This window comes from Anabrus simplex, chromosome 8, assembly GCF_040414725.1.
Source record: "Anabrus simplex isolate iqAnaSimp1 chromosome 8, ASM4041472v1, whole genome shotgun sequence".
NCBI lineage: Eukaryota > Metazoa > Arthropoda > Insecta > Orthoptera > Tettigoniidae > Anabrus > Anabrus simplex.
In genome coordinates, this window is record NC_090272.1 from 159,750,130 (window position 1) to 159,771,214 (window position 21,085).

A 21,085-nucleotide genomic window follows, 5' to 3' on the forward strand; every position below is an offset into this window, starting at 1 on the left:
GTCCCGTCCAAATTAGTATCGTGCATTTTTGACCTGAGATTTCAGGCAGTTACACAGACAGAAATCTCACGAGTGTTCCCAGTCAGCAATTTCTAAATCCTTCCCCATTTTAATGCCATTCCCAAATGTTTTGAAAACATTGTTGTACGGTATTCTTTCGTGCTTATCACGTGACATCTAGCTCACTTATGATTGGCCAACGTGCAATTTGCTTTACGTCGCACCGACACAGCTAGGTCCAGTGGCGATTGGTGCATGAAGGACTTTTGGGCGCCGCCCCATCGCCTTTTCAAAAACACTTAATATAATTTCACTCTTTAACTGATTACATAAAGAGAAGTACAAATGTAGCGAAGCCGAACTTACGGCGGTGTGTTAGTCAGTAATACAATGTTATCTTTACTATTTTGGCTGTAAAAATTTCCCTTTTCTATTTTCAAAAATATGGCAAAGGCTTTCAGACCGTGGCAGCCCTTCAGTAAGCACGATGTTTTCTCTTTAGTGTTGAAGCGGCTAGGCTCTGGCAGGAGAGCCTTCAGTATGGTTCCCTGAGTTTCGCAAACCTGCGGGGTGTGGGAGGAGACTGGAAAGACGATATGGGCTTTTCAGGGGAAGGAGGAGTGCAGGCGGGTGTATGGTCTGTCCGACAGATCCCGCGGTGTTGTCTTGATTGCCAATAAGGCAAAATCTGTCCAGATTCCGAACAACTAAATATACCTTGTCCAGATTGCGAACAATAGATTAGTGTTGACGTGAGATACATAAAACAGATACCATTTTCAAACAGTCGAATATGTAAGTTTGTTTCTAGTAGTATTAACATTAACTGGTACATTGGGATGTTTTAGATAACCTAACCATATTTTTAAAAATATTTTTCTTATTGAAAATGTTTAATAATTTAGTTTAAGGTAATCTTACCATTTAGAAGATTATCTTTTTATTGTATAACTAGCAAGATACCCGTGCTTCGCTACGGTATTATACTGAAATTTATAATTGAATGCTTATTGTTTTAGATATATAATCCGCCGAAATTCGCGATCTGACTCCTTTTCTGCGAGAATCCACCAAAATTCCCGATCTGACTCGTTTTCTCTTATTTTACGGCACGTTTCCTCCCATTTTTCAATCTTCCTTTCCAGCAATCGAGTTCGTACTTCCCGGGCTAGGCTCAGGTATTCTTCCCGGTCAGTTGTGTACGTAAATCTTTGCCATCTTTTCCTATAATCATTTTTAATATGGATAAAATCCTTCAGGAGATCCGGCGTGGTGTTATATTGGGTGCCTTGGCGGCACTGAACCGGCGGCCGGACTGCATTCTTAGTCATTACCCGTCCAGTAGCCGTTTCCAGCGCGGTCCGCACATTTGATGACGGTCCGGAACATTATTATTATTATTATTATTATTACTATTATTATTATTATTATTATTATTATTATTATTATTATGTGTTGCTGGACTGGCTGATGACAGGGATAACCGGAGTATCCGGAGAAAAACCTGTCCCGCCTCCGTTTTGTCCAGCATGAATGCCACATGGAGTGACCGGGATTTGAACCACGGAACCCAGCTGGGAGAGGCCGGCGCGCTGCTGCCTGAGCAACGGAGGATCCTTATAAGTACATTAATAACAGTAAAATCAATTGGTCTCACCTCCTTCTACACCCTACCGCCGTTAAGTTTATTGACCACCCCCCCCCCCCAAAAAAAATTAAAAGAAGGCTTGTTTCTTTATGTTTAAGGGAGATTCCAAAAACCAATGTTCACGTCTGTTACCTTCAGGTTTGAGATATAAGTATCCCCATAAAAATAATTTACTTTCTTCACTTCATTTCACACTACTCCCCTCCCCCCCCCCCCCCCCCCTAAGTGAATTTTCCCGCAAAAAATACGTGTTTCTTTAATAGTAACGGATCCTCTAAATACCAATTATTACGACTCTAACTTCTTCAGTTTTTGATTTGTGTCCTCATGAAAGGAATTCATCTCCTTTACACTCCCGCCCTCCAAGATGGTTTCCCCCCAAAACGCGTTTTTCTTTGTTTTTAAAGGAGATCCAAATACGAATTTTCACGTCTATAACAACTTTAGTTTTTATTAGATGTATGTATTCTCATACAATTAAGACAATTAATTTTTCAATTCTTTCACACCCCCCCCCCCAACCCTTCATTGGATTTTCCGAGAATGCGTGTTTCTTTACTTTAAAGCAGATTGCAAATATCAAATTTCACGTCTGTAACATCTTCATTTTTGAGATATCAGTAGCCTAATTAAAAGAATTCAACACCATTTTCAGTCACTTTAACCCCCCCTCCACCCAAGTGGTATTTCCGAAAACTTTATTTATGTTTAATAGAGATAAAAAATACCATTTTCCACTTCTGTAACATGTTAATTTTTTTACATATACTGTAAAAATTCTCATTTTAAAATTTCACCCCTTTTGAGTTCCCCTTAAGTGGAGTTTCCAAAAACAAATCACCTCCGTTTCTTTACATTTACAGGAGATTCCAAACACCCACTTTTTACGTCTGTAACATTTTACGTTTCCAAGATAATCTGTAGATATAGTCTTTCAAAAAATTCACCCCAATTTGTCACTCCTGTTTAACCGCCATTAGTTGGATTTTCCAAAAACTAAAAAACGCGTTTCTTTATTTTTAAAGGAGATCCCATATACAAATTTTCAGTTCTGTAATATCCTTCGTTTCTGAGATATATGTATCCTCATTAAAGGCATTCAACCCATTTTTCACCCTTTTACACTCCTCCTATTAGGATTTACAGGGAACAAAAAATACGTGTTCCTTTATTTTTAGAGGAGATTCTAACTACCAATTTTTACATCTGTAAATTTTAAAGTTTTAAGTTGTAGACACACTCATTTTAAAAAATTCACCCCCCTTTTCACCCCCACATTATTTGGATTTTCAAAAAACGAAAAAATACGTGTTTCTTTACTTTTAAAGTAGATCCAAAATACAAATGTTCAGGTCTGTAATATCTTCAGGTTCTGAAATATAAGTAGCCTCAATAAAGGCATTCAACCCATTTTTCACCCTTTTCCACCCTTCCTATTGGGATTTTCCGAAAACAAAAAAATAGGTGTTTCTTTATTTTTAATGAAGATTCTAAATACCAATTTTTACATCTGTAAACTTTCAACGTTTTGAGATATAGATACACTCATTTTAAAAATTCACCCCCCTTTTCACCCTTCATTAACTGGATTTATCAAAAACAAAAAAATACGTGTTTCTTTATTTTTAAAAGAGATCAAAAGTACCAATTTTCAGGTCTGTAAAACCTTTAGTTTCTGAGATATAAGTACCGGTATCCTGATTAAAGGCATTCAACCCTTTTCACCCTTTTTCGCCCCTCCTATTGGGATTTTCTTAAAACAAAAAAATATGTGTTTCCTTATTTTTAATGAAGAGTCTAAATACCAATTTTTACATTTGTAAACTTTAAAAGTTTTGAGATATAGATACACTAATTTTAAAATTTCACCCCCCTTTTCACCCCCTTAGCGACAGAATATCCAAAAATCCTCTCTTAGCGAGCACCTACATCTTAGTATGAATATATCCCCAAAATTTCATTTCTTTATGTCTAGTAGTTTGGGCTCGGCGATGATGAATCAGTCAGTCAGTCAGTCAGTCAGTCAGGACAAGTTATTTTTAGACTAGAGGGGTAGTTGTTTACGGTGGATTAGTGAGAGTTGTATTATTAATAGATTATTATTATTATTATTATTATTATTATTTTGCTAGTGGCTTTACGTCGCACCGACACAGATAGGTCTTATGGCGACGATGGGACATGAAAGGCCTAGGATTTGGAAGGAAGCGGCCGTGGCCTTAATTAAGGTACAGCCCCAGCATTTGCCTGGTGTGAAAATGGGAAACCACGGAAAACCATCTTCAGGGCTGCCGATAGTGGGATTCGAACCTACTATCTCCCGGATGCAAGCTCACAGCCGCGCGCCTCTACGCACACGGCCAACTCGCCCGGTATTATTATTTGCCAATGAAAGAAGTGAGTGGTTGCATCGACAAGGCATCCACCTTTGGAATATTGATTATTATTATTATTATCATTCAAAATAATACATAAGAAGTGAAATAGTCAGTTTATTTGGAAACAAGTGGGTTTTATCTTACATGCTTTTAACTTTTTTTGTGTATTGCCCAGTATTCAAGTTGTGTGTACCACAACTTGGCGTACCAACTGAGGGTTAATTTTTCTGCAGCGCGTCAAATTAGAATTTTGTTCATATCCAAGTCAAAAGTTTTAGTGAGATGGGTTGGGCAACTTGGTATTTCCCACTTGTTAACAATCTGGACTCATTAATGTGTGTTAAACCCAAATCATCCCCTTCAGGTACCCACTTGTTCGCAATCTGGACGACACCGATCCCGCAGCAACATCGCCAACCACTTTACAGTGTACCCAGGCTTCTCCCTCCTCCCCCCTCCCGACGTCTTACATTAACTGTTATTAGAGAGTAATTCCAAAACATTTTACAAAGCAGTGAATTCTATTTCATTGACTACTGAAACAATAAAGTTCTACAGAGAAGGTAATTAAAGACATAAAATGTAATTATAAGATGACTACACCATTTATATTTTGGTCAGATTGTTAAATAAGTCTTCATCCTTTGAGATTTGGGCAAGACGAGAGAAATTGGGGCGTGCACTGTTTGTTTTCGCGAATGTCGTTATTGTCGTTTGTGGTCAGTGAAAGAGTGCAGTGCCACTGTAGTCGTGATTGCAGTAGCTGTTAGCCTATTATTATTGTATGTATAAGTGCCATTGTTGTATATATAACTACGGCACCATTTTAGTTTAAACCGCCGTGTAAATTCTACCTTTAGTATTTAAGTATCGTGTTAATATCTTCATTAGTGTGCTTACCGAGCTCGATAGCTGCAGTCGCTTAAGTGCGGCCAGTGTCCAGTATTAGGGAGATAGTGGGTTCGAACCCCACTGTCGGCAGCCCTGAAGATGGTTTTACGTGGTTTCCCATTTTACGCCAGGCAAATGGTGGGGCTGTACCTTAATTAAGGCCACGGCCGCTTCCTTCCCCCTCCTAGCCCCTAACTGTCCCATCATCGCCATAAGACCTACTGTGTCGGTTTGACACCTGCAGCAAGTGTTTCGGTCTTAATTAAATGAAGACAAAGAATTTGAATGCTGTAAGTAGCACTTTAATTAGTGGCGGGAATTTAAGTTTTAAGCATAGGATATAGGCCTAATCAAGAATGTTAGGGCCATCTCGGCCGAATTTAAATATTGCACAAGAACAGTAGGGTTATAAGGACGAAAGCGCATAAACTAGGAAATTCAGTTCGTCACGTTGTATGCACGCTGGCTGGCTGTTAATTTCTGTGGGCAATTTGAACTAGCGCTCGGGCAGAAAGAACTGACAACCCAGGTCTTTTTGGAGGTTTATTCGATGTTATCCGATTTTCGCTGCGTGATCGTTCTGTCTCGGAAAAAAGTTTATATTGAGCCAATATCATCGGATTATTATTATTATTATTATTATTATTATTATTATTATTATTATTATTATTATTATTATTATAGCTACAATTATCGTGGTATTGGTGAGTAAAAACAGAACCAATTGGGGAGGGGGAAGAGATGGCGGCACAGCCCTGCCAGAGTAAAATGTCACGAATCACCACTGGTTGACAGAAAGAGTACAGAGATAATGTTCACATTTATGGACAAATTTTATATGTGAATTTTCTTGTAGGGTCAGGTTGAGTGGCTCAGACGACTGAGGCGCTGGCCTTCTGACCCCAACTTGCCAGGTTCGATCCTGGCTCAGTCCCGTGGTATTTGAAGGTGCTCAAATACGTCAGCATTGTGTCGGTAGATTTATTGGCACGTAAAAAAACTACTGCGGGAGTAAATTCCGGCACCTGAGCGTCTCCGAAAACCGTAAAAGTAGTTAGTGGGACGTAAAGCAAATAACATTATTATTTTCTTTTTGCTAGGGGCTTTACGTCACACCGACACAGATAGGTTTTATGGCGACGATGGGATAGGAAAGGCCGAGGAGTTGGGAGGAAGCGGCCGTGGCCTTAATTAAGGTACAGCCCCAGCATTTGCCTGGTGTGAAAATGGGAAACCACGGAAAACCATCTTCAGGGCTGCCGATAGTGGGATTCGAACCTACTATCTCCCGGATGCAAGCTCACAGCCGCGCGCCTCTACGCGCACGGCCAACTCGCCCGGTTATTATTTTCTTGTAGGGATGCAGACTAGCACCATAGATTATCATAATGTACGTATTGGAACTCTTATTGGAACTCTATGGAAAATGTTCATTTTATTTATTCACAAAGGTTTAGTGTCTGAAGAGGTCATCACACATAATTCATTACTGGTTAACAAACGGAGATTTAACTGTCCTTTCTCAATAAGAGAGTTTACTCGTATGTTCCTAGAATGAGTTTTGTATAAGTTCGATGACACGTTCCGATTATAATCCCAGAAGAAAATTTCTAATTTCCTGATTACATTGGTGTATAATTCATTAGAAAACTCGTTCTAGAAACATGTTTTTATGATTAAGAAGTTATTATAGTGTAGTGTAGTGGTTAGTATGATTATCTGCCATCTCCGGAGGCCCGGGTTCGATTCCCGACTCTGCTATGAAATTTGAAAATTGGTACGAATGCTGGAACGGGGTCCACTCAGCCTCGGGAGGTGAACTGAGTAGAGGGGCGTTCGATTCCACCCTCAGCCATCCTGGAAGTGGTTTTCCGTGGTTTACCACTTCACCTCCAGGCAAATGCCGGGATGGTACCTAAATTAAAGCCACGGCCGCTTCCTTCCCTCTTCCTTCGTCTATCCTTTCCAATCTTCTCATCCACCCGCAAGGGCCCTGTTCAACTTAGCAGGTGAGGCCGCCTGGACGAAGTACTGGTCCTCCTCCCCAGTTGTATCCCCAACCTAAAGTTTGGCGCTCCAGGACACTGCCATTGAGGCGATAGAGGTGGGATCCCTCGCTCAGTCCGAGAGAAAAACCCACCCTGGAGGATAAACAGATTAAGAAGAAGAAGAAGAAGCCTGAAGTAGACACCCTAATTCATAAAAGCAGAAAGGTCTCCTTATTCTCATTCATTATGCATACAAAAGATGTCAAAGACATGTCAAAGTATTTCTAAATTATAGCTGAGGAGATTTTAGAGATGTAGTGTAGGGGCATACAATCCGACAATTTCAACATATGTGAGATAAAGCATTCTTAACTCCCCTTAAAATGTTAACAATCCTTGGCCCTAAACGCTGTTTGTCAGTTTCTCCACATAATAGTAAATAAACTTCATTGGTGAGGTGAGTATGAAACAAATGTATAGCAAATACAGTATGCGACAAAACAAACAATAGACCTACTGAATGTATCTACAGTAGAAACCTACCACCGCAAGACAATGGATGCAGCAAGATGGAGCTAAGGCCCACACGTCGAGAAAGTCACTTGCCCTTCTGCAACAATACTTTAGAGATCGCTTAATTTCCTTTACCTTTCCTACTCCCCGGATCTCACACCCCCAGACGCCTAAATATAGGGCATGCTAAAATAATCCAATTTCTGGTCGCATGAACCAACGTAGGAAGCCCTTGTGGCAGCCCGAGTTCATTAACGTGTTGGACAACATACAGAACTGTTACGAACAATGCATGAAACATCAGGATGCACATTTTAAACGCATGTTGTACCGAGACAGTTACATATGTGTTGCATAGTCACCTTGAATGTTCAGTGCATGTTTGTAATTCCAGTACCGCTTGTTCCGTACAAATGTTCACTCAGATTTTGTGTTAGGAGGTAAACATATTCTCTTTCACTTGATATTATCTCGCTTTTTCGCAAAGCCTACGTGGCTCAGGTGGCAGCGCGCCGGCCTTTGACCACGGGGTTTCGTGATTCAAGTCCCGGTCTCTCCATGTGAGATATGCGCTGGATAAGGCGGAAGCGAAACAGGTTTTTCTCCGTGTACTCTGGTTTTCTCTGTCATCTTTTATTCCAGCAACACTCTCCAATACAATCTCATTTCTTTCTTGTTTTTTAAGAACTTAATTTACATCGTACCGACACAGATAGGTCTTATGACGACAATGGAACAGGAAAGGGCTAGGAGTGGGAAGGAAGCGGCCATGGCCGTAAGGTACAGCTCCAGCATTTTCCTGGCATGAAAATGGGAAACCACGAAAAGCCTTCTTCAGGGCTGCCGACAGCAGGGTTCGAACCCACCATCTCCCGGATGCAAGTTCAATTTCATTTGTCAGTCAGTAGTAATTGCCTCACAAGAGTACGACGGGCTTCGGCAGTCGGCTCAATTCCTGTCCTCGCCACTAGATGGGGGCTTCATTCATTCCCATCCCTGACCCGGTCGAATGACTGGAAACAGGCTGTGGATTTTCATATTACCTCTCTTTACCTTCTGTTATTTCCATCTTTCCTTCTCTCACCACTTCTTTGCATTCAGCTTCACGGCTGATCTTCGTTGGAATATATCACCTCCAGTCCTCGGGCAGTATTCACGAATTTTCAAACATTTATATTATAACATAACTAGCGAAGATATCAGCTTATTTCATACGACCCCTAAATGTCCCACTTGTGGGAATTAGGAAGAGAATGGGGGGCACGGTAAAATGATAGTAAAATTAAATGTGATCCTGAGGGATGCAACTGATCAGCATTTGCATACTGTAGCAAAGGAAAATAATAAAAAATTACCTCAAAATGGACGGTGGAATACAACTCACGCATCTCCTAAGACCAGCGAATGCTCTATCCTAAAGACCACCGTCGTACCAATGTCGTATTCCAGTCATACAAGTCGTAATGTATTCAGTTAGTTTTTGAAGGTAGTGTAGATGGTAAAAACGGTAGTAGTGTAGACCAAGGCATGAATAGATTAGAGTAGATGTAGTAGTTACGTATAAATTAAATTGTTAGCACAGGATAGGGTAGCATGGAAGGCTGCATCAAATCAGTCCAAGATCTGATGACTCAAACTATAGTAGAACATACATACGTACTTAGTACGCCCTCTTCTACTTGAACGTAATTCTTAAAGTGTTTCTGACAGTACTCGAATATATTATGCAGATCATTCTTCGTCTGGTCTTTGAGAATCACTCACATCACTAGAGCACTGCTTCAGAGGTCTCAAATCGAACGCCCCAGAACTTTACCTTAAATAACATGAATGAAATAAATACACTGGTTATGTTGGATTTAGCCAAAAATTGATGACTTGATTCGCGACGTGAGAACTTGAGTTGTCGTGATGAAGTCTCCATCCATCACGATCAAGATGTGGTTGTTTCTTTGCAATGTGCTTGCTCAGTGTCGCCAACACCGATGTGAAGTATGTTTCGGTAACACTCTCGCGCCACTTCCATCTGTGGTATGTGAAATGCAGGCACGGCCTACAGGACACAGCATTACCAACAACCAGTCCGGCTCCGTGGCTAAATGGTTAGCGTTCTGGCCTTTCGTCACAGGGGTACCGGGTTCGATTCCCGGCAGTGTCGGGAATTTTAACAATAATTGGTTTATTCCGTTGGCACGGGGGCTGGGTGTAGGTGTCGTCTTCATCATCATTTCATCCTCAGGTCGAAGGTCGCCTACGGGCGTCAAATCAAAAGACCCGCATCTGGCGAGCAGATCCTCGGACACTCCCGACACTAAAAGTCGTACACAATTTCCATTTCATACTACCAACCAACCAGGGATCCTTCGTGGGTCAGGCGGTAGCGCGTCGGCCTCTCACCGCTGGATTCCGTGGTTCAAATCCCGGTCGCTCCAATTGTGTGAGATTTGTGCTGGACAAAGCGGAGGCGGGACAGGGTTTTCTCCGGGTACTCCGATTTTCCCTGTTATCTTTCATTCCAGCAACACTCTCCACTATCATTTCATTTCAACTGTCAGTCATTAATCATTGCCCCAGAGGAGTGCGACAAGCCTCGGCAGCCGGTACAATTCCCATCCTCGCCGCAAGATGGGGCTTCATTCATTCCATCCCTGACCCGGTCACTGACTGGAAAAAAAGGTTGTAGATTTTCTTTTCACTACCAACCAACCAACCAACCAACCAACCAACCAACCAACCAACCAACCACTGCGATAGTAATGCCACCAGTCGGACATTCTACATAAAAATCCTCTTTCCAATTATTCAAGGTGCAGACATGAACCTATGAATGAAGGAAGCTAGGGAAGAAAGCAGCCTCAGTCTTCCTTGATAAGCCCCAGTACATACATATATCTGCATTATAGACTATTATGATTGGTTATTTTTTGTTTGTTTTTTTTTCTAGTAGCTTTACGTCGCACCGACACAGATAGGTCTTATGGCGACGAATGGACAGGGAAGGGCTAGGAGTAGAAAGGAAGCGACCGTGGCCTTAATTAAGGTACAGCCCCAGCATTTGCCTGGTGTGAAAATGGGAAACCACGGAAAGCAATTTTCAGGGCTGCCGACAGTGGGGTTCGAACCTACTATCTCCCGAATACTGGATACTGGCCGCACTTAAGCGACTGCAGCTATCGAGCTCGGTATTATGAATTTCAGCGTTCAGTCAGTAAGCCTCTGTGAATTAACTAAGCGCCTTTACAAACGTCTATTTCCAACTAGCTCTGTAGCTTTATTTAGTTGCACATCTTCTTCTTCCGCCTTTGCGACACTGGTGTGCTCGCGGGTGCGAACTGCGTCACACATGTGGATCTGGTCCGGTTTACGGCCGGATGCCCTTCCTAAAGCCAACCCTATATGGAGGTATGTATTACTACTGCGCATTTCTATGGTGTTTATTAGTCTGATGTGTTTCGTGAATATGAAGAGAAATGTCTAGGGCCAAGCACAAAATCCTAGTCCCGAAGGCAAAGGAATTAACGGGAATTGAATCCGGGGCCCTCTGAACCGAAGGCAAGTGCCCTGACAATTCAGCTAAGGAGCTGGGTTATATAGTTCCGCAGCTCTTACTATTAAATCATTAAAAAATGAATCCAGCCATCGTCGTTTAGGTGTCCCCCATACTTTTATTTCCCTCCATGACTGTGTCAATTCTTCTCGTAGGTAACCAATCGCCTTCCATTCGCCTCCCCTGACCCTGCCGCCCAAGTCGTATTATGCGTACAGCTTCTTCCATCGCGTTCTTTTCTAGCTTACCTTTTAATTTTAGGCACATTTACTGCAAAAAAGGGAAATAAAAATAGATACGAGTAAGATGTAACCATTCAAACTATTCGACACACTCTTATTTTTTCTATTTTTTCTGTTTTCTCACACTCTGGTGAGGTCGTGGGTGCCCTATTTTATGGCTGGATGCCCTCCCTCACTCTAACCGTCTGTGGAGGTATCTACTGACTATTTCTGTGCTGGTACGGTATAACGTAGGTGTATGAGGAGGAGTGTGTTGGTACAAACACCAGCATCCAGTATCTGAGTCAGAGAAGTTGTTCGGACGTGCTTGAAATCCCCGATCCAGCCAGGAATCGAACACACGAGCCTCTGAACCGAAGGTCTGAAAACTGACCATTCTGCCAAAGAAAGGGTCAATTACTACAAAGGGTTAATTTCTTCTTCTTCTTTACTACTACTTCTTCTTACAAATTTATCTGGGTCGGTACTTGACGTGAATTTTGCCCGGTTTTATGGCCGGGTGGCTTTCATCATTTTGATGGGACCTATTCACTCTTTGCGTGTTTCTACGGTATTTGGTTCTGTTATGTGAGTCGAGATGCAAACGAGTGAATCAAGGGTGTAAAACAACCAGTACCGAAGCCAAATTAATAGATAATAAGCAATTAAAATCCTCGCCCCGGCTGGAAATCGAACTCTGAGAAACGAAGGGCAGTACGCTGACGACTCAGCCAATAACCACTCTTATCTACATTTGATCTCAAATTTCCAATTACTGTCAGAATAAAAAAAAATTAACTTGCTCTGCCACCAAGAGCAACATGTTTCTCCGTTCTAAGTGAGGGAGCCGCTCTCACTTTGAAACGTTCTAAGTAGCCCTTGTCAGCTGTCTATGATAGCTGGAACGACCAACAAACATATTTACCCCGGAGCAGTTACGACTGTATCCCAAAAGTGAAAGGATTAAGAAGCATTGCAGAGGAGAAAAGGAAAGGAATTATGTAAATGAAGAGTTTTTTCGGCAACGTATTGAGACCTTGAGGGACGGGGTTTACAAGGTAGCTCGTGATAACCTGAGGCGTTCTCCCTGAATTAAGAACGTTCACCCTGTCTATCTATAACACGATCGGGGAATGCCCGTAACTAGCATGCTGCTTACAGTCACGGTATGTAGGAAATAAACAGAACTATTTGTTCTATTTGTTCTCTAGGTAGGATTGTTTATTCGGTTTACTGCTCGGCTACTGACATTACTGGGTCATCACTGGTTAACGACCTAGGCTATCACAGCTGCCAATTAGATTATAACTCCTAGATTATTATCAAAGCTAACAATCATAGATTATAACTGAACGAGCAAGTGGCTGTGCGGTTTGGGTCACCTAGCTACCAGGTTGCATCCAGGAGATAGTGGTTCGAAACCCCACTGTCGGTAGCCCTGAAGATGGTTTTCCGTGGTTTCCCATTTTCACACCAGGCAAATGCTGGGACTGTACCTTAATTAAGGCCACGGCCGCTTCCTTCCCCTACCGAGCTCGACAGCTGAAGTCGCTTAAGTGCGGCCAGTATCCAGTAATCGGGAGATAGTGGGTTCGAGCCCCACTGTCGGCAGCCCTGAAGATGGTTTTCCGTGGTTTCCCATTTTCACACCAGGCAAATGCCGGGGCTGTACCTTAATTAAGGCCACGGCCGCTTCCTTCCAATTCCTAGGCCTACCTATCCCATCGTCGCCATAAAACCTACCTGTGTCGGTGCGACGTAAAGCAAATAGCAAAAAAAAAAAAGCTTCCTTTCCACTCCTAGGCCTTTCCTATCCCAGCGTCGCCATAAGACCTATCTGTGTCAATGCGACGTAAAGCAAATTCTTAAATAAAAAAAGAATCCCACTGTCGGCAGCCCTGAAGATTGTTTTCCGTAGTTTCCCATTTTCATACCAGGCAAATGCTGGGGTAGTACCTTAATTAAGGCTACGGTCGCTTCCTTCACACTCCTAGCCCTTTGTCGGTGCAACGTAAAACATATTGTAAACAGAATATATATTATAACTGCCTTTAAACTGAGATTATCTCTGTTTCCGATCTTAGATTATAACGGCCTGTTACCTTAGATCATCGCTGCTACCAATCTTATAAATGGACTACCTAGTCGAAATGGTAAAGTTGCACCTCGTTCACCTGAAAAGATGTAAGTTTCAGTAACACAGCCCGAATCAGCCCATGGAGGGTGGGGGTGGGGGAGGATTTATAGTTACAAAATGATGATAGAACACAAAGAAAGTGCATGCACAACTTGTCATTTTAAAGACACTGAGATAAGTGGATTACAGATCTGTTGGTTCTACAGTTTACTGTTTATTGTCAGTTTCTGTTTAGTTTATTTTTTGTAAAATTTCCAATTGGGGGGGTTCTAACCCTCAGTAACGCCCCATGGCTACGCTCCTGATAGGTTTGAATCCTATTCAATAGTCTTTTTCTTCTGCCTACTTATCTGTTTACCCTCCAGGGTCGGTTTTTCCCTCAGACTCAGGGAGGGATCTCACCTCTACCGCCTCATGAGCAGTGTCCTGGAGCTCCAGACTCTGGGTCGGTGGGACACAACTGGGGAGGATGACCAGTACCTCGCCCAGGCGGCCTCACCTGCTGTGCTGAACAGGGGCCTTGCGGGGGATAGGAAGATTGTAAGGGATAGATAAGGAAGAGGGAAGGAAGCGGCCGTGGCCTTAAGTTAGGTACCATCGCGGCATTTGCCTGGAGAAGAAGTGGGATACCACGGAAAACCACTTCCAGGATGGCTGAGGTGGGAATCGAGCCCACCTCTACTCAGTTGACCTCTCGAGGATGAGTGGACCCCGTTCCAGCCCTCGTACCACTTTTCAAATTTCGTGGCAGAGCCGGGAATCGAATCCGGGCCTCCGGGGGTGGCAGCTAATCACACTTCACCACAGAGGTGGACCCTATTCAATAGTCATGATATTAAATATCAGACCTCCACTTCTGGAAAAATACATTGCCATGTTGCGTACCTTCCAAATGAGTGTAATAAATAAATAAATAAATAAATAAATAAATAAATAAATAAATAAATAAATAAATTAATAATAATAATAATAATAATAATAATAATAAATAGGGACAACTTTCCGAGGCAACGGGGGCCAGGAACAAACCTAAACACTTTGCCCAACTTAGTGTCGAGGTTATGGATAGTGTAAGTCTTTACCATGCACTTCTTTGAGGGCATTCATGGCCTGTACGGTCTGGCTCCTTGGATAATTGATCAGCATGCTGATGTTTGATTCAAGGGAGTCGGGGTTCGATTCCCTGCCATGACGGGCATTGCAACCTTCATTGGTTAATTCTTCTGGTTCGGGGACTAGACATTTGTGCCTATTTTAACATTATACACTGCTCAAAAAAGAAATTTGATCATGTCTTTAGATATTCCTAACTACATTGTACGAATACATAGTGGAATAAGGATTGAATTATTACGGCAATAACAGATCCTGTTTACGAAAATGTGCTCCTCAGTCATACGGATATTTGGAATGTGTTAGTATCAGTTGGAAAATGCGAGTGCCTCAGTTCAAAGGTTGGTCTATGTGGATCGTAGTATTTACCAATCATGGCTGATGGTGTGAACCGAGGTGAACAACGGAGGATCATCGAATGAAGCCACTCCTACATCCACAGTGCTCCGAGAAGTGTACTCGCAGAGGTTCACTGCCAGAATGCTAGGTGTTGCTCAGAATACGATTTAATATCTTTGGAAACGTTTTCACAGGACTGGAAATGTTTCCAGGCACCCTGGCACGGGCCGCCAAAGGAAATCAACCCCAGTCTTTTAGTCGTTTTGTTGCGTTTACAAGCTCTCCGAAACCACCAAGTTACAGCACGAGTACTACAGGTGGATCTACAGCTGACTTCTGGAGTTAAGAGCACAGGGCACCAGTATCTTTGCTACCAGTGCAGATGATCTTCAGCAAACTACAGTCTACTGCCAGGATGTCGTCTGTCCAGTGCAGAACATGTCCTCGGACACACACGGCACTAAAAGCCTTATGCCATTTTATTTCAAGTACTTCAGCTAGTGGTCGGGATCTTAAACTGGACTCTCGAAGTCAGTTTCTGACTGGTCATTATAACTCTTGCTCCAGAAGTCAGCTGTAGAATCACCTGTAGCACTCGTGCTGTAATTTACCTTCACTTTATAGAAGACATCGTGGAAGGAGACTGTAGTTTGCTGGAGATCATCTGCACTGGCAGTGAAGACACTGGTGTCCTGTGCTCTTCTCAGATGAATCCCATTACACGTTTTATCATTCAAATGGTCGTCTGTGAGTCTGCAGATGATGTAGGGAGCGATTATATTCATAAACTGTACAGTCTACCGTTGCTTATAGTGGTAGGTCTCTAATGGTGTGGGCAGACTGAAGTCCTTACGCGAAAACTGATCTCTTGATCATTCACTATGGAACCTTAACTGCTCGACAGTACATTGACGAGATCTTAGTGCACCATGCGATTTCCGTTGTGAGGGAAGCTGAAGAAAACCCAGTATTCATGCGTGATAATGCTATAGAGTGCATGATGCCTACAGTGTTCGGAGATTCCTGCAAGAGCATCAAATGCGACGAATGGAGTGATTCTCCAGAACTTCCGACTTGAACTGATCGAACAAGTCTGGGACTAACTGGAGGAATGCATCCGAGCGAGGTATCTACCACCCCGAACACCACAAGCCCTTGAAAGGCGCCCTTTTGGAAGAGTGCAGACGTCTGCTCAACTGAACGTGCATCACCTTGTCAGAAGCATGAGGAGGCGTTCTGAAACTGTTATCCATGCGAGGGGTGGCAATACTCCTAATTAAGTTTTACAAACGTACAGATTAACTTTGTATGAAACATTTTCACCAATCTCTTTCGTTGTTCCAACTCCATTCATTTGCTTAACAAGAGTTTCCTTTTTTCCATAAACCTACATTTATCATGGCCTTTCTTGCTCTTATCTCCTCACTCGTGCATAGTCCATTTCTCAGTCATAATGCTCTCCAGGTAAAGTATAATCTACAATATATAATGTTGCCTTCTGATTTCATCGCATTCAAGTCTTCACCATCGTATGTTCTGATTTTTGTTTTCTTTATGTTTATTTTCTTTTTACACATTTTCTGATTTTCCAGTATCGAATTAAAACGGGAGAAACCACATAAAAAGGCATTTTCTCTGCGGAAGGCATTTTTAATAGCAGTGATTGGATCAAGTTATTATATATTCCGAAGGTGTTCGGATTATCTTCTTCTTAATCTGCTTACCCTCCAGGGTCGGTTTTTCCCTCGGACTCAGCGAGGGATCCAACCTGTACCGCCTCAACGGCAGTGTCCTGGAGCTTCAGACTCTGGTCGGCGGATACAACTGGGGAGGACGACCAGTACCTCACCCAGGCGACCTCACCTGCTATGCTTAACAGGGGACTGCCGGGGGGATGGGAAGATTAGAAGGGATATACAAGGAAGAGGGAAGGAAGCGGCCATGGCCTTAAGTTAGGTACCATTGCGGCATTTGCCTGGAGGGGAAGTGGGAAACCACGGAAAACCACTTCCAGGATGGCTGAGGTAGGAATCGAGCCCATCTCTACTCAGTTGACCTCCCGAGGCTGAGTGGACCCCGTTCCAGCCCTTGTAATACTTTTCACATTTTGTGGCAGAGCCGGCAATCGAACCCGGGCCTTCGGGGATGGCAGCTAATCACACTAACCACTACACTAAAGAGGCGGACTCGGATTATCTACAGTCTGAAGAAAAAAAGAAAAACAACAGTCTGAAGAAAACAAAAATTAAGTGATGAATAATTATATTTTCGTGTGGCTATTTCTAGCCGAGTGCAGCCCTTGTTAGGCACACCCTCCAATGAGGGTGGGTGGCATCTGCCATGTGTAGGTAATGCTTATTATTGTGGTTGAGGACAGTGTTATGTGTGACGTGTGAGTTGCAGGGATGTTAGGGACAGCACAAACACCCAGCACTCGGGCCACTGGAATTAACCAATGAAGGTTAAAATCCCCGACCCGGCCAGGAATCGAACCCGGGACCCTCTGATACGAAGGCCAGTACACTGGCCATTCAGCCAACGAGTCGGACACTACAGTGATAAGAATTTAGAAGATGCAGTCGTTACAGGTTCGGTTGGCATGTGTATGGACTGATGACCCAAACAAAGACTCTTACATTCCTTCCTATAATTTTAGTGTAATCCTTTGAAGAATAACGTTTCGACATTGAGTATTACCACGTCGTCAGTAAGCCTGATACAGGTGCTCTAGCCCCCATGCTTCTATGATGCAACTTCTCCACCTCCAATGTTTTATTAAATGCTATTTGTTCGGGGCTTCGACCCATGTGGATCTTTTGCCCCTACTGGCACCATATTGTATGAACCTGCGTGTAATTGGAATGGCGGTAGTGTGAGGAAAGGAAGATGAAGGACGTTACAAACACCCAGTCCCCAGGCCAGGGGTATTAATCATTACAATTAAAAAACCCTGACCGCGCCGGGAATCGAACCCGGGGCCGCCGGGTGAACAGGCGGGCGCGTTGCCCCCTACCCCGCGGAGCCGGACCACTTCTAATGTACTATTTAATCATTTCTTCATTAACAACAATTTGGAGCGTTAGTTAGGGGTTGCTATCAATTTCAACTGGAGAAGACGTAGGTAGCGATTTCGTTCGACAGCTATACAATCTACATACTATTGCTTCAAATCCAATACGTTACATTAAATAAAACACAATAACATGAATGGGTTTGATCAAAGATTAAGTTATCGTAAGGAAACTTGAATTTTTTATTTTTGTTTGGGAACTTAATTTTTAATCATGACAGCCTAGGAGGCTATACTGCATATAGCAAGTGTAGGGACATATCTTCCCTGGTATTTCGTCACTGCACTGCATTGGAGTTACAACAGTGAACTAGCCGGGTAGTGTCCTGGGGAAGTGCAGTATTCCATCTGATAATAATTTATATCATCAATGCGTTTATTTAAATAGGTATACATTTACTCTTAACCTTAAGGATAAAATTAGTATATTATGTTCCCATTAAGCTAATAACTTGGAGAATGTTAATGACAACAATACAACAATTCCGTCGCACACGAGGTACTTAGCCTGCCCTTACGACTGCCGCCCAGTCACATTATTGAAGTTTCACTTGGCCATTGTGACGAGTTCCATAGCCGTACTGCTTGGTTTCCTCAATAAGTGAATAACATAAAACTAGGGTAAACTAGTGATTTTGAGTGCAAACCTTATACAAAAGTTCCTTTAGTTTCGCATTTCCAATTTCCGTAACTTCCAAATAGCTACTACTTAACAATCCAAATACCTACCACAGGGAAAATAATTATCATCACATGACGTTGCTATGGGTCAGAAACATGGACCCTGCGAAAAGAAGTATTGAAACTCAAGGCATTTGAGATGTGGTGCTGGAGTCGATTTCTACGAATACCACTTCCTTCGCCATTCTGCCTAGTGCGCCACCCTGTTTGAAAGGAAACTGGAAGGTAGAAGGAGCAAAGGAAAGCAGTAAAGGCAAGCACACCTACTGCCACTTGAACCTTAGGGATGAGGGTAAGAAGAAGAAGAAGAAGAAACCCACAGATAACTGAGAAAAGGTCCAGGAAGAAGGACGGTGGATGCAACAAATAAATATGAGCGTGAATCTCAACGAGCGTTAGTGTAGTTTCACATTTCTCATTGCCTTCGCTTACAAATATCTATTTCGAAAATTATTATTACAGTCTCCCTGAACTTTTCGAAAATTATTATTACAGTCTCCCTGAACTTTTCGCAGAATTTATCAGGGAAATGCCTCACCAGATAGGCCAAGACGCGCTCAATTGACTCGGATGGATGCCGATTCAAGTCCCTATCCGGAAGCCCGGACATGCAGAAATAACACTTTCAGTTCTCGAGAAGTACATGATTTTGAGGTTCACTCAACTTGAAACACAATGTTTACAAGTTTAGCTCCAAGAGGCAAAGGTGCACGGGGTATCGAGCTAACTCTAATCCCAGTCATTGTACAAGTTACTATTACTGGAAGCATTTACCTTCCAATCCTCCAGGGAGAACTATAGCATGTAACAAAGATGGCTCTTTTTTATTGTTTCTTTATTTTATAGTTATATAACCGATGCTCATGTTTCGTGGTGCTGCCTCGGTATCACACTTCAGTGCCCAGAAGAATGTTCAGAGTACAGCACGTACTAAAATATCCACATTTGGACTCCTTACAGTGACTTGCCTCATCTTGCTACGGAAGAGGAAATTATGTTGTTGTATTAAGTAAATTTGTACATCCATTTCCGTTCAATTTATTCCCTCAGCGTACTGTAAAAGTGTATTTAACGGAGTACTTCGGCAGACCGCGCTCGCATTTAAATTGATGGATTATATCGTTATGGTAAGGGAGCAGCAGAAAGAAATGTTCTCAGAATACGCTATTTTCTTTCAGAGATATATTTATTGGAAAGGTAGGTACATCCATTTCGATGATCCCACTCCAAGGATACTTTTAAATGTCAGTTATTTACTAGCAGAAAGTGTTCAGTTCTCGGAAAAGGACGATGCTCTAAAATCGGATAGTTAATTAATATGCAAATAGTATGTGCTCTGCAGTCTTAAGTGAACTTTAACTTTATCATTTGGTCCTCTTCTTCCTGTCAAAAATTTGGCCCGGTGACCTGTTTTGGCTTCAATCCGCTTTTCTTTGGTCTTCTGACATCTCTACAGATATGATCCGTACTATATTATCTTTACGTTTTGCCCTATGCTTAATTATTTGCTCCACAATAGACTCCAATTGCAGTTCTAGACGAATTCTCATTCTTCCTGTTGGACACGGGTATCAAAGACTGCCCACCATAAGCTTTCTTTTTCTGTGGGGCCTCCGAACCCCAACCCCGCGTGGCAATGGCATTAATCTACATTGCCTCAGGCATGCTATTAATTCTAAACAGAAAGAGATATCAGAGAGGAGTGGGAAGTGATACTACAGGAGTATCGACCTGTTTGGACGTCAGAAGCGTTGCCAGGCAGATCTGTATTGGTCAGGTGGTATTAAGGCGTGGTATTAAGGGTCAGGACAAAACCACATAGGTGGAAAAAGAAAGAGCCTACATGTAAAACATGCGAGGATGCAAGGATGTGGTTCTGGTAAGGTCCAGGTTAGAGTTAGTTTGAGAATAGGTGTCATGCACAACTCGTAATCCTTATTCTCGCCAGTCCAGTTATTTAGGGATCAGTTCTTCTGGGCACTGCCGTGACTAACGCGGGCCTCGTCGGTTGCCGAGCCATGCGGCAATAGCCACCAGTGCCCGCCGCACCGCTCGGCTCCCTTGGGATCCCTCATACACAGTCTCCAATCCTGGAGAATGACGCCAAGCCAGCCTAGGCAGTGCCCACCTTCTGGGCTGTGCCCGTGCTAGGGAATACGTGTGCACGAGGGTGCAAGTCGCTTCCCCTCAGCCGGCTTGAATTTCCCCAAATTCGCGACTCAGTGCTGTGCACGTCTACCAATGACAGGCTCCAGTTACTTGTTTTGTTCACTACTATTGGTTGAAATGTTCAGTTGCATGGGTTGTGGCATAAGGTTTGACATATTAATTTGTTAGTGTGTCTTTGTATTTGTGTATTTCTACATGAACATGCTTTTCTGAACAGGCGCTACTTTTATCATACCTTATTTTCTTTTTTTTTAGGTTTATAAAAGCATGACGTTTTGCTATAGAAGCGATATGGGAGCGGGGTTCATAAATGTTCATAGGAACGTTGATCATGTTAAGCCACTAAAATATAAATGCCTTTTATTTTTTACATCATTGCTTATGGCAACC